Here is a 13,809-nt window from a genome sequence, read left to right as displayed (position 1 = left end):
ATTTCTTGAAGAAGTTTCAAAATCATCAATTAAATATGGAACTCTTTTTTTTTGTTCTACCCTAAATAAGTCAAACACAAATTTTTTTGTTGATTGAATGAATTTGAACAACAAAATGGACACAAATAAATAAATACATAACAAAAATCATCAGGACTCAACCTTCATACCATTTCAGGTGCTTTCTTACATCAGCCCGTTCCTTTTATTTAATGTACTCTCTTTTCTTGTTGGTGAAAGAGCTTCACTGCTCGATCTGTCCCTAAACAATAGACTAACAGATCAATGATAAATGAACTGTTTAAATCACATTTTTACTTACTTTACCTGAACAAGAAAAACAAAACACAAAATGCTTCCTTTGTTTCTTCATCCCCGTACAATAACATCCTAAATGCTTCTATCAGAAAGAATTAAATTACTAGTTAAACAGCACATACTTTTGCAAGTAGCTACAAATTAAGTCTATAAATTAAAATCTGGATAAAAGACGTTTTGAGTCAGCCTAAACTGAACTAAAAAACACACATTTTGACCCATTACCTGCCAATGTTGCCACACCTTAGCCATATATTCTTGCCTTGCCTAATATAAAGGAAGAATTTACACAACAGCTTGTAATTGTCCAGTTAGCAACGCATGCTTGCTGTAGTCTAATACAACTAATGGAACTTTGATCGCCTTTATTTGCAATAAAACAGATAACCACCATCTGCATTGAGTATTGTCTCTAATTTTTGCGATGGGTCAACATGGCTAGCTATAGCACATCTGAAATATCAACATAAATGGTATTAGTTTCCATATCCATTTCATTAAGTAAACAGGATTCATGATCCACAAAGTTCAGAACAACAAAGGACAACGACTTGATCAATATTTGAATGTAAAGCTGATTAGTTATTTATTACTCTCTAAATTCGAACTCAATCTGCACCAAGGCACTTTTGATTCTTGAGACAATCCATAACTAAAGTGTATAAATTTAGATCGAAGAAAAATTAGATAAATCAAACATATTCAAATAAAGAAGATGGAAATTAACCTGGAAAAAGACATCTTCTTAATGATGATGTTTCAACATGAGAAAATATCAAAGAAATTGATAATAATCTAAATTGAAAGATAAACAGATAAATCGAACAGATTCAAATAAAGAAAAACTTACCACATGTATAAATGCTTCACCTGATTCATAACATCAATAATGCAAAAAAATAATAAAATTGCATCCAATCAATTGATCATAGATATCTAATACAGTACCCAAAATCATCACCAAAAAACCAACATCCGCAAATTCAATGCATAAAAAACCCTAAAAGAATTAAATTAATGAAAAATTCCAACAAATTAAGCATATCTTGATTAAATAGAAGAATTTGAGTCAAGATTAAAAAAAATGATTCTATTAAAATGGAAGGACTAAATTTGATTTCTTGATTAAATAGAAGAATTTGAGTCCGGATAAAAAATAATTCGACTAAAATGGAAGTATTAAATTTGATTTTGGTGTTATTAGCTAAACAATATGTGGGGTAAGTTTAGAATATCGGTATAAATATACACACATCCTTTACCTGATGATTCTTCAACTACCAGAAGATGAGTTAATGAGATGTTAATTGCTACGACTCTTGGCTTTCTTACATGTAGTATCATTTAATAAGCTCACTTTTGCATCTCAACCTCTACGCTTTACCCACGTTACATTAACCCATCACATTTAACAACATTAACCACTTTACCCACGTCCAATGCAATGAATGGGTGTAATGCATAATTGATTATTGATAATGGAAAAATAAGATGGTAATAATTAATCCCTATTTAGTACCCTAATAATCCTCGTAAATGAAAGCTAAAAATCGACAAATTTTCCAACCCCTGGATCTTTTACCCGCGCGATGCGCGAATTATTATAATCGTTAATTTTATTAAGAGTATGAGGGGGGAGGGAGTGGTCGCGGCGAAGAGGACGCGGGGAACCGGGGCGGCGCGGGCACACCGCCGCCGACAGTTCACCGCAGGAGAGAAGAAGAAATGGGGGGAAGAACCCCGAAGGGGGAAGAGAAGAGGGAGAAAGGAAGGAAGGGAGAGAGAATAAAGAGAAGGAGTGTAATTGGTGGAGATGTTAGTGGTGGGACCCATTAAAGGTAAAAAATTTGACCCTTCCTCATTTTCTTAACAAAAAATATGTATTTTTTTTATTAATTTATAATGATGAGGTGGAGATTGAGGGAAGATAGAGAAAAGTGGCGCCAGTGATTTGGGGAAGATGGGGGAGATTGAGAAAAATTGAGGTGTAAAGATTTGATTGGTTAGTGTTGGGGAATGATGGGTGACCACTACCTCCCCCTGACAACTTCTAAATAGTTTACTATTAACATTGTTTTTCAAACTTATATATGATCTCTACGATTTCATGGTATTCATTACATAAAATATTTAACTTCATTAGGAAATAAAATTCATAAATAAGTAAGAAGCTTTTAATATAATAAAATATAAAATTAAACTACAAATAAGAAGTCGTTATTTACGTTAATTTTGAACTCATCTCCATAAAAAATACAGTTAATTTTGAACATCTCCAAGTACAATCACCCTCTAAAAATCTTTAAAGTTACATGTAAAAACACATATTATAAGTATAATGACATGTTAGAAGAAATCATGACATCCTAACTTACTAATAAAGCTATATAAAGCAATAATATAATATAAATAAAAACCATAATGCTTATAAAAATCATGAAATAATAAAGCAATAATATAATATAAATAAAAACCATAATGCTTATAAAAATCATGAAATATAATATGTTGGGGATAACTCTTATCAGATATGCAATTAATAAATAATACAAAATTGAATTCGTACGATCTGAACAAATTATGATAGTAATTTTCTTTCCATAATATGGAGTATTATTTATAGCAATCTAGTTTATTATTATTTTTATATATTTATATGATAAAATATTATGAAAATAAATATGAAGATGCTACGTATGAAAAATCCTATGTGGCAAATTCTAAAGGTAATTTTGAGTTGAGGTGGATAGTTTTATAAAGGTAGGATAACTATTGTTTTATTATGTATATATATATATATAGGTCGATAAAGGGTCTAAGAATGCGCTAATTTTTCCACCATCATCATAGAACTTTTAGATATATATAGATTATCTCAAAGTTTACAGCACTAAAAACGCATTCACACAATATGAACCCTAGTAATTAACCTCGTACAAAATGCATTAAACAAACCCTCAAATATAAATGCAGTAAAGAAACATCAAATACGTAGTAATTATTCTAAAGGAAGCTAATTACGTCTATTAAGTACATACCGATAAATCGTAAAGAATGCGTTGTTTTTTTCCACCACCATCATAGAACTTTTATATGTTTGGTTCATAATTATACGTAAGGAATTGGAATCTATAATATGATAAAGGCGCTTGGTGACCCAACCACTATTCTGGTAACCTTACCAGACTTATTGGGTCGCTGCAAAAACGTCTTCGTACATACCCGTACACTGTGGTCGCTGCAATAAGTGAATAAAACAAAAGTTCACTGTGGACCATGTACGGGTATTTCTATATATGTAAACTCGCGTAGTGTCATTTTCATATAATATTTCGCTTTCGTTTCACACATTCGTTTCATCATCAGGTATGTTTACAGATATATATGTTTATGTTTATTAGATTTTCAATATATATAGTAGGTGTATATATGTATGTTTTATTTAATTTTTCATACCGTTTTTGCTTTCAAGTATATATATATGTTTAAATATAGTAAGTATATATATATACTAGTTATAAAGGTTCGTTTGTAATCTTGTTTTGAATATAAGTAAGTTATAAACTTATAGAGTAATTGATAGCTACTTCATTTTCAAGACAGTACCGTCCTTCTATAATTAAACCTAAACTAAAAAAATTAGATATATATGTTTGTAAAAAGGATTGGGAAATCAAAACTATGTATGCCCGATAACCATTCTGGCATGACAACTTTTTGTCATTTTCAAATCTGTATCCCACTTTTATAAAAATTTAAGCATTGAATTTTTCATACTGTTTATGTATATGTATATATATTTCAGATGGATTTTGAAAGTATATGGGGCGAAATGGGTGCGGAAGGTTTTGAGCTTCACTTAGAAGAACCTGATGAAGAATTTGAGATACCAGAGGCGACCCCTCATTTTGACTACGACGCTAGGGTTTTTCACACCGATCAGGTATCGTTGTTAACTTTTAAAATCACTTACTTTCCCACTTAATATAAAGAATACTTGCATTAAAAGAAATCACTTTACTTTTTATACCAAATATTATTAAACAATTTATATTTTAGTACTATTTAATTTGTGTTTCTTTGTTAAATTTATTGCATATGTAAAATGTTAGATATTTACAAGTATACAATTTCATGATAATTTAAAAAAAAAACTAATTTTGGTGTTCGATTCACACGAAGAATTGTTCAACTGGGCCAAAAGTACAGCATTGCTGCTTGGTTATGTGTTAATCAAACAACGAACAAATTCCAACTTAACTGGTGTAAAAAATAAAGTGACGAAAGTCTGTAATCTTTCTGGAAAAATGGATGATAGGATAAGCGGGCTCATTAAAAAGACACTTAAACGTCAGTGCCCCTTTAGATTAATCGGTGGTTGTTTAACTGACGATGGTTGGAGGGTATTTGTTATAGACGACACACATAATCACTATCCAGCTGAGAATCTGGAGGGTTATGCGTACGCAAGAAGGTTGACTCAAGATGAGAGATCATTTCTGGAAGATGAATATCATCGCGGTACTAAGCTCTGTAAGATGTTAAAGCTATTGAAAGAAAGATTTCCAGGAAACTTGACCCGCAGCGAAGACATTTACAATTTCCAAAAAGTTATGCGGAAGAAGGCGGCCGAAAAACATGGGAACACTCCAATGCAGGTTTATTATATCAAATTTACATATTTTTTTTTATTTATTTACTATGATAGAGTATCTGAAACGACATACGTACGCCATATTGTTCAACCGACACAGCTTATGTTTGTTTGCTTAAGGAGCATAATTACTTGTATTATCATACAACAAACAGTGTATTTTGTCGGTTGGAGAATTTGTTTCTTATACATCCGACATCATTAAAGTTGTGGCGTGCATTTCCTTATGTTATCCAAATAGACGCCACGTACAAAACCAATTTGTACAACATGCCGTTGGTCGAGATCATCGGTGTCACTCCAACAAAAAGGACCTTTAGCATTGCCCTGGTATCGGGGTCCACACATTTTGTTACAGTTTTTTTAGACAAGGACTGCCCAATGCCTTACACCTCAGCATGGGGACGTGATAAACCTGCATCGCAGGCCTGGGTAAGACATCCGAAGTACAAAGACCGTTTGGCTGAGTACCACAGACACATTCAAGCTAATAAGGCACCTACGGGATATGAGATCCTTGAATAGTTTACTTATATTGTATAATTATTGGTTTGTAATTCTTTAATGTCTGTAATAATAGTTATTATAATTACTAGATATAGTTGATGTATTTTTTTACTTATATTTGTTATCATAATTACTAATAATAGTTGACGTATTCTATAGCTATATTTTCTATATTTGTTATTATTTATTTATATAGTTGAGGCATTTTTTCCGTTTTTTTTGTTATTATGAACATCATCATCAACACATCCGAAAAGATAAACACATATACACCACAAACATAATTCATACAATACAAAATATATTGTTCATAACTACAAAATACTACTGATGAGAATCATCGACCTCATCATCATCATCATCCAAGTTGACATGATACGATTCAGCTGAGAATTGAGGGGCTGTGGGCAACTGTTGGGCCGGCTGAGGAGGAAAAGAAGTTTGTGCATAACTAGCATAGTTAAATAATTCCTCAAATAAAGAGGAATTGCTAGTCTGAGGTGGGTCATTGTTCAAGTCGAATTCTGGACGTGCCTGGCTAGTCCCGTGGGTAGGTTGTGCCTGATGAGACTGGCTAATCCCTAAATGATAAGACTGGGCACCCTGTCCCTGTGTAAGATGCGTATAGTCATACGCCTGGGTACCCATCTGCCTGATGACCCGCCCTATGCCTCGACGATGCCTCGCTCGGGGTCCCTGCACCTCCATGACAATGTCAAGCTGTGGTGTTGGAACGGGGTCCTATTCAGCCTCCTCCTTCTTCTTCTTGAGTTGAGCCTGTAAAAAACGTTATATTATATATAAGGTTGATTAATTAACATTTAATACTAAAAAATAAATAACCTTAAAGAGAGACACTTAAATATATTTCTTCAGCCTTGGGGTGTTCCCACTGTTTCTCCTTCTTCTTCTTGTGCTTAATCTCAAACAAATCCACCAAGTCCACGTCCTGGTTATTTTGAACCTGTAAACACATCAATTTATCATAAGAATATACATTCTTTAGCATATATTTTTTGACACAAGTATATATATTTAATACTTATATATTTCATAACTAACATTCTCCTGGTGGACGTACTGAGAGTAAGACCATGGGTCCCCGCAAGAACTTGCTTGACCCTGTTCGTGTTGTTTGTCTCCGACTTCTTGACCCGGTCCTCCCTCTGGTAGTACCCCAACAAAGCTCTCCAGTCCTCCTGCGACATACCCTCTGGGGAACAGCTTGTTCCAACTGGGGAACTGCTTTCAGGCCCCCCTTTTTGGAAAAGTGGGCTCTCTTGAACTGGCTCTTTCAGAGCCGATACTGATCTGAGCAGTCCCTATCGATACACAACTTGAATCCCTGCTTGATAGGATCTCCGGGGTCAGGAATCTGAATGAAGTGGTCTAATTTGAACCTCGTCTGCAATTTATAAAAGTAATAGTTAGCGAAATTAAAAATATATACAAACATCAAAGAAGAAATTAAAAATTATAATTATTTTATATTTAATGTCGGGATGATAAACTCCTTTCTTTTGACAGGCACATGGTCCCAACAGTCGTAGGTCTGAGGGACGTAGCGGACCAGTGTGCCAATGAGGCTCTTGTACATGCTATAGTTCTCGCCAATCGCCTGCCACGTTTTTAGATTGTGGGTGTCAAAGTCTATCGGCAGACGACTTCTTTTGGCGAACTCGGCCTCGAGATTTAAGTTCTGACAGGGTCCCCTCCCCTTTCCCTTTCTTGGGGCTACCAAAAATTAAAAAACAAATTAGTAAAAATATATTAAATTAAAATATGAACTATAAACAACCATTTTCCTTACCGTCGCTGCCTTTGCAGCCCCATGTTATCCTCCACCATGGTTTATGCGGGTCTTCATTACCACCATCACCGCCATGGTAAGTAGCCATTTATACTGCAAAATACAAATCATATTATACATGTGTTGCAAAATACAAATCATATAACAAAATTATCACAAATTTTATTCAACGTAACAAAATGAAGATTTAAGAAAAGATCCAAAATTATCACATATAACAAAATTATCACATATACATATAACAAAATGATCAAGGTTAAGAAAAATCATAAATTAACAAATATTTTATTCAATGTAACTTATTTTTTTTTATTACTTTTATATATATCTTTTCAGTTATATTTTTTTTATATACTTTTTATGCAAACGTTTAGTTAACTTTATAACTTATTTTTTTTATTACTATTATATTTATCTTTTTAACTTTATAATAATTTTTAGAACTTCATTTATACAATATATATTGACTTTTATACTTTTAATTTTATTCTTATTCTTTTTACTTATACATTTACTTGTGTTTTATACTAATATAGTTTACTTATATGTTTTTTTTACATAATGTTTAATATTCTTTTTATACTAATATACTTTACTTATATCTATGTTCTTATATTAACTTTTTAACTAAAATTTTTATACGTCATATTTCTTAACTTAATTTTTATATATAGTTTTATCTATATTTTTGTTGAACTAATTTTTTATACGTTTTAAGTAGTTCTTTTTAATCATTTTTTTTACATAATCTTGGCTATTTAGTTTGATACATATATTTTTAACATAATCTTGGCTATTTATTTTAATCAATTTTTTAACAAATTTTATTCTACGTAATTTTTCATCTAACAATATATTCTAACAAAACACTAAAACACCTAACACTAATCACTAAATATTCTAATAAATATTCTAACAAATCACTAACAAAACTAATTAGTGGGCTCCTAACAAATCACTAAACATTGTAATACAAATCACTAAATTATCAACAAAACTAAACTAACTATACTAGTAAACCTATTAAAATCCTAAAGTAAATTAATAATCCTAACAAAACTAATATGTATACAAAAACTATACTAACATACAAATATAATTAATTAACTATCAAAAACACATATAATAACAATCAAAAAGCGGAAAATACATACCAAAATTTGAGATGGCCGAAAAATTGGGGGGGGGGGGGGGTACGACCGGAAAATCAAACGGCGGCCGGAATTTGGGGGAGGAGGGCCGGAAAATCAAACGGCGGCCGGGAAATAGTGGGCTCCTAAAAGTCCAGATGTCGCTGCTAATACTACTTCGCTGTAAAAAGGGACCAACGGTGGTGGCTGGCGGGGGTGATGATCCCGAAACTTCGTGGTGGCTGGATTGTTACAACTAGGGGACTGAATTGTTAAAATAGGAGGTGTTTTGGTGGTGTCGTGGTGGCCGGAGTGGAGGGGGTGGATGCGTTTTGCCTTTTGAAATCTTAGATGAAAATGATGGAATAGATGGGTGGACCGCTTTTATTCCCGAAAACGGGTCCCAGTTAACTTATTGCAGCTACCCTCGCTGCAATATGTACATTTACACCGGTCAAACCAATAAAGGAATCGATAGTGAAAAGCTGACGTGGCTAGGTTTTTTGCAGCGACCCTCGTTGCAAAAGGCGGGTGGTCAAAATACTAATTACCAAGGTCGTGATACGGGGCGAAAAAGACTTTATTGTCCTTATTTATTGTTGGGGAAAGCTTGTATACTGTTTACTGTATTTAATTAGATACAGCAAAGGTGAAAATCAGGGGGGGGGGGGGCTGGGTATTTAATCACGTTCCAAAAATTGAAGAAGATAAATGTGAGAGCAGTGTATATACTGCTAACAGCATTTTGTATTTTCCCTTTATTGTTTTATATCTTATGCCTAGAATAATGGCTGATGAGTTTGACAAATGAGAGTTGGTGTGCTACTGACAAACAAGAAAGAAAAAAAACCATCACTATCGTCATCTACTCTTTCTCTCTGAACTTATCTTTTTATTTCATTTTCAATACTTTTTAATTTTCTAACTCACTACAACTTGGAATCGTATGATCTGAACCATGCTCTTGTCTTCCCTCTTTGCCCCGAAGCTAGATCTCTCTCTACTAGGTACCCATCGCTTCGGATATGTTGTTGGACCGTGGTGAGCCGGGTCAAACCCTTTCGGGTACTGTGGCTTCTTTTTCCTTTTCTTCTTTGCTATATTCTTGTTTTTCGTTTTATGATGTCATGGTGATGATGGTGACCTGTAGATGTAAACTAGATGATGATGCAAGAGCGAGTGGTGACCGTCAATGAGGGTGGAGATGATGTGAGGTTGTCGGAGGCTAGAGAGAAAGGGTCACCGGAAAGTGATAGTGTTAGAATATGAGCACATAAACATACAAAATCACGAATAAGCGCAACGGAAGAAAACGAAACATATATGCAATCACATTAATTAACAAAGAGAGAATCGAGATGTGTACCTTATATGCAAAGATCCAATAAGACAATAATAATAAGATTATTATTAATGCTTAGGGTTTAAAGCAAAACCCCTCCACGATCGCACACTAGACACCCCGAATAATGTATGTTAGTACCCCGATCACGATAAACAAACCTCTTTGTTTATTCCCTTAATTCGAAAACCTTATGAGCCGTAACCAAAATTGTTGTCCCAACAATTCATGTACAATTAATAATAGGCATTAATTATATCTAAGTGTCATATGGATTTTGAATGTCGAATGAAACCAAAACCCATTAGATATGATTTCGGCCGAACCAAATATGAAGGGAGAGAGGAGTATTAATTATGTGTGAATGAATGAATGAAACCAAAACCTTGGAATTAACCCTTGTATTTATAGGGAATAATTAGGTTAATAATAACTTGGAAATTAAGCAAACATCAAGGCTTTGGAAAGCCTTAATGTAGCCGTCCCATGATGATGGACTTAGGTCCAAGTCCACTTTCCAATTTTCACATTTTAATCCTCCTTTTAATCAATTAAATATAATTAACCCTTTAATTATATTTAATTAATTATTTCGTGATCAAATTAATTAATATATTACCTTAATATATCAATTAATATTATCGAGTTACCGTGTCATTTCGTGTGACCCCGTAGGCTTAAACTATTTCTGGACATGCGACTTATAATAATATGATCATATGCCAACAACTCCCACTTGAGCATGTTATTATAAAAGCAATAACATTGGTAGGCGTCTAGCAACACTCTAATGCTACCGGAAATATTTAAGAATAGATTCTTAAATATGCCAAGTTGAAATGATTTAGTCTTTAATATCCCTTTGTTCAGATACCCTTGTTAATTATGAATATGGATCAATGTCATTTCATAATTTAACGATTATGTTTCTCATTTCTATAATTAATCAAGATTACCAAATTAGTCAAGACTCCTCTTGAGTTCATTTGGGTATGGCCATACAAACATCTTAATTAATCAATGAGGGCGCCAAATGGTATCATACTTCAGTTGCAAATTGAAGGAACAAATCCTGTATTGACTACAAGTGTCTGGCCATGTCGTTTCTTAACATTTCTGAAAATAGCCCTTTATTACTGCCTTGTTCAGGACAGTTAGGAACTATATCAAAAAATGCAATCCACACATGCATAACTCACTTGTATCTCAAGTCAAAGGATAAATAAAGTAACCATTTCACGAATTTCATTTAATGACGCCGATCCATAAACTGACAATTCGTTCTGTGGGGTAAGTCCAATATTCACCTTTTGAATATCATGTGAGTTTGGTACGATCCACCATCTTCAAAATATTCCCTTAAATATTTTCACCAATCTCTCACAATTGTCTTACTTTAATTATATTCCCATATAATTAATCGACAATAGACATTTAGAATATTCAACTAATATTCATGGATTTAAACATGCAAATATAGGATACAATTATTATAAAAATGAAACCACTTATACCGCGTATAAAAATTCATTTATTGAAAATAACAATTTGTTTAACATCTCATTATCCAAATACCAATCACAGACTTACATGATATAACTTAGCAATAACCTATGCTCACGGCATACTTATTAACCTTTCCTTTTGACAATACCTTTTTAAAAGGATCCGCTGAGTTATAATCTGTGTGAACTTTTAGTAATTTGATTTCACGCAATTTGCTTTGCTCACGAACGTAGTAATATCTTATCAGGTAATGTCTGACACCTTTCTGAACCCCAGGTTCATTGGCAATGATAATTGCTCCCGAATTATCACAGTACAGTTCCATAGGTGTGTTATTTGAGGATTATCATATTAAAATCCAAAAATAAACTTTCTAATCCAGACAACCTTCATGTCGTCTTCTCTGAGACGACAATATACTCAGATTCTGTTACGTACATAGCAACTGTGGTTTGCTTTTAGCTTAAAGCATTCCATCGTGTCTTCATTTAAAATGAAGACGTATCCCGACTGATGTTCTTGATTCATCTTCATCAATCATGAAATCCAACATCACAAATTCTATTACCATTTGAATTTTGATCAGGATTTCAACCATACACCAAGAATAATTCTTTAGTAGCCCGCATGTACTTAAGAATACTTTTCACAGCAGTTCACTGATCCACTCCGGGATTTTGCTTATATCGGCTAACAATATTTTGAGCAAACACAACTTCAGGTCTAGTGCATCTTTCCCCGTACATGATAGATTCCACCGCCGAAGCATAAGGAATCTCTTTGCACACGCTCCACCTTTTCAAGTGTAGAAGCACCGTTCTTGCTAGATAAATTAAGTCCTTCTTGCATAGGCAAAATTCCCTCGCTTAGAATTTTCCATCTTGAATCTCTTCAAGATCTTATCTATATACGCACTTTGACTTAATCCGGTCAACCGTTTACTTCTATCTCTATAGATTTTGATTCCAAGTATGAATGCTGCTTCACCCAAGTCTTTCATAGCAAAACACTTTCCAAGATAAGATTTAACGTCTTTCAACATTGGAATGTGATTTCCTATTATCAATATGTCATCGACATACAAGACAAGGAAAGTAACATTACTCCCACTAGCTTTGCGATATACACATGGCTCATCAGGATTCTGAACAAAATCAAACTTTTTGATTTCTTCATCAAACCTTTTATTCCAACTTCTTGATGCTTGCTTTAGTCCATAAATGGACCTTTCAAGTTTGCATACTTTGTTGGGATGTTTTGGATCGACAAAACCTTCCGGTTGTACCATATAGACTTCCTTGTCTATAAAACCATTTAAGAAAGCGGTTTTGACATCCATTTGCCATATCTCATAGTCATAGACGCCGCTATGGCTAAAATGAACCTAATAGCTCTAATGTCCGCAACCGGAGAAAAGGTTTCCTCATAATCAACTCCAAAGAGTTGAGTATAACCTTTCGCCACAAGACGAGCTTATATTTCCATCCATGTCGGTCTTCTTCTTGAAGATCCATTTACACCCAACGGTTCTACCATTTGGTGGAAGATCAACCAAGATCCAGACTTGATTGTCTTTCATGGATTTCATTTCCACATTCGCAGCTTCAAGCCATTTTTCAGATTCCGGATCTGATAATGCAACATTGAAATTAGGAGGTTCATTCAAATCTCCTACCACGTGTTGTTCAGACTCAATCATAAGATTTAATCTATCACAAGCACGTATGGTCCTTGAGGACTTACGAAGTGGAATCGCTTCATCTTCAACTTGAAGTTCATCTTGAGATTCATCTCTTTGAACATTTTCCCCCCCAAGTTGAAGATTGCTAGTATCTTTAGAAGTTCACACATCTTCTTGATGCTCATCAAGTTCAATAATCCTCCCACTGTCCTCTTGAGATATGAGTCTCCTTTCAAGGAACTCAGCAAATCAAAAAGTCTTTGACAATGTTTCCGGTAGGATAGTAGAAGTAGTAACCCATCGTTTTCTTTGGGTGTCCTACAAAGATGCACTTAACACCACATTCATGCGGTGTTTTGTCAACCTTCTTGGTTGGAACCATATTTAGAATGCATGCATCAATCTCTAGAGCATATTCCCAAAATCAAAATGGGAAAGTCTTAAGGTTCATCGTTTTATCTCACCATGTTCAACAAGGTTTGATTCCTCCTTTCACATATACTCTTATATATAGGAGTAAGCTCTTGGATAAATCCACAAGCTTTTAGATGATCCTTAAACTTTTGGCTTAAGTATTCTTCATCTCGATCCGAACGAAGAATCTTGATGGTTCTATTGAGTTGATTCTCTACTTCACTTTTAAATTCATTGAATATTTCAAAAACTTCATGTTTATGTTTAAGCAATTAAACATAACCATAATGACTGAAATCATTCATAAAAATGATGAAGTAGCTAGCCTTTCCTTGACACATGCCTAAATGGGCTACATACATCTGAATGTATTAGTCCAAGTAATTCCTTAGTCCTCTCCAGTTTTATGCGGAAAAGGTATTCTTGTCATCTTGCCGAAACCACAAG

The sequence above is a fragment of the Erigeron canadensis genome, chromosome 2 (assembly GCF_010389155.1).
Source record: "Erigeron canadensis isolate Cc75 chromosome 2, C_canadensis_v1, whole genome shotgun sequence".
Lineage (NCBI taxonomy): Eukaryota > Viridiplantae > Streptophyta > Magnoliopsida > Asterales > Asteraceae > Erigeron > Erigeron canadensis.
Note: the sequence above shows the minus strand (reverse complement) of the source record.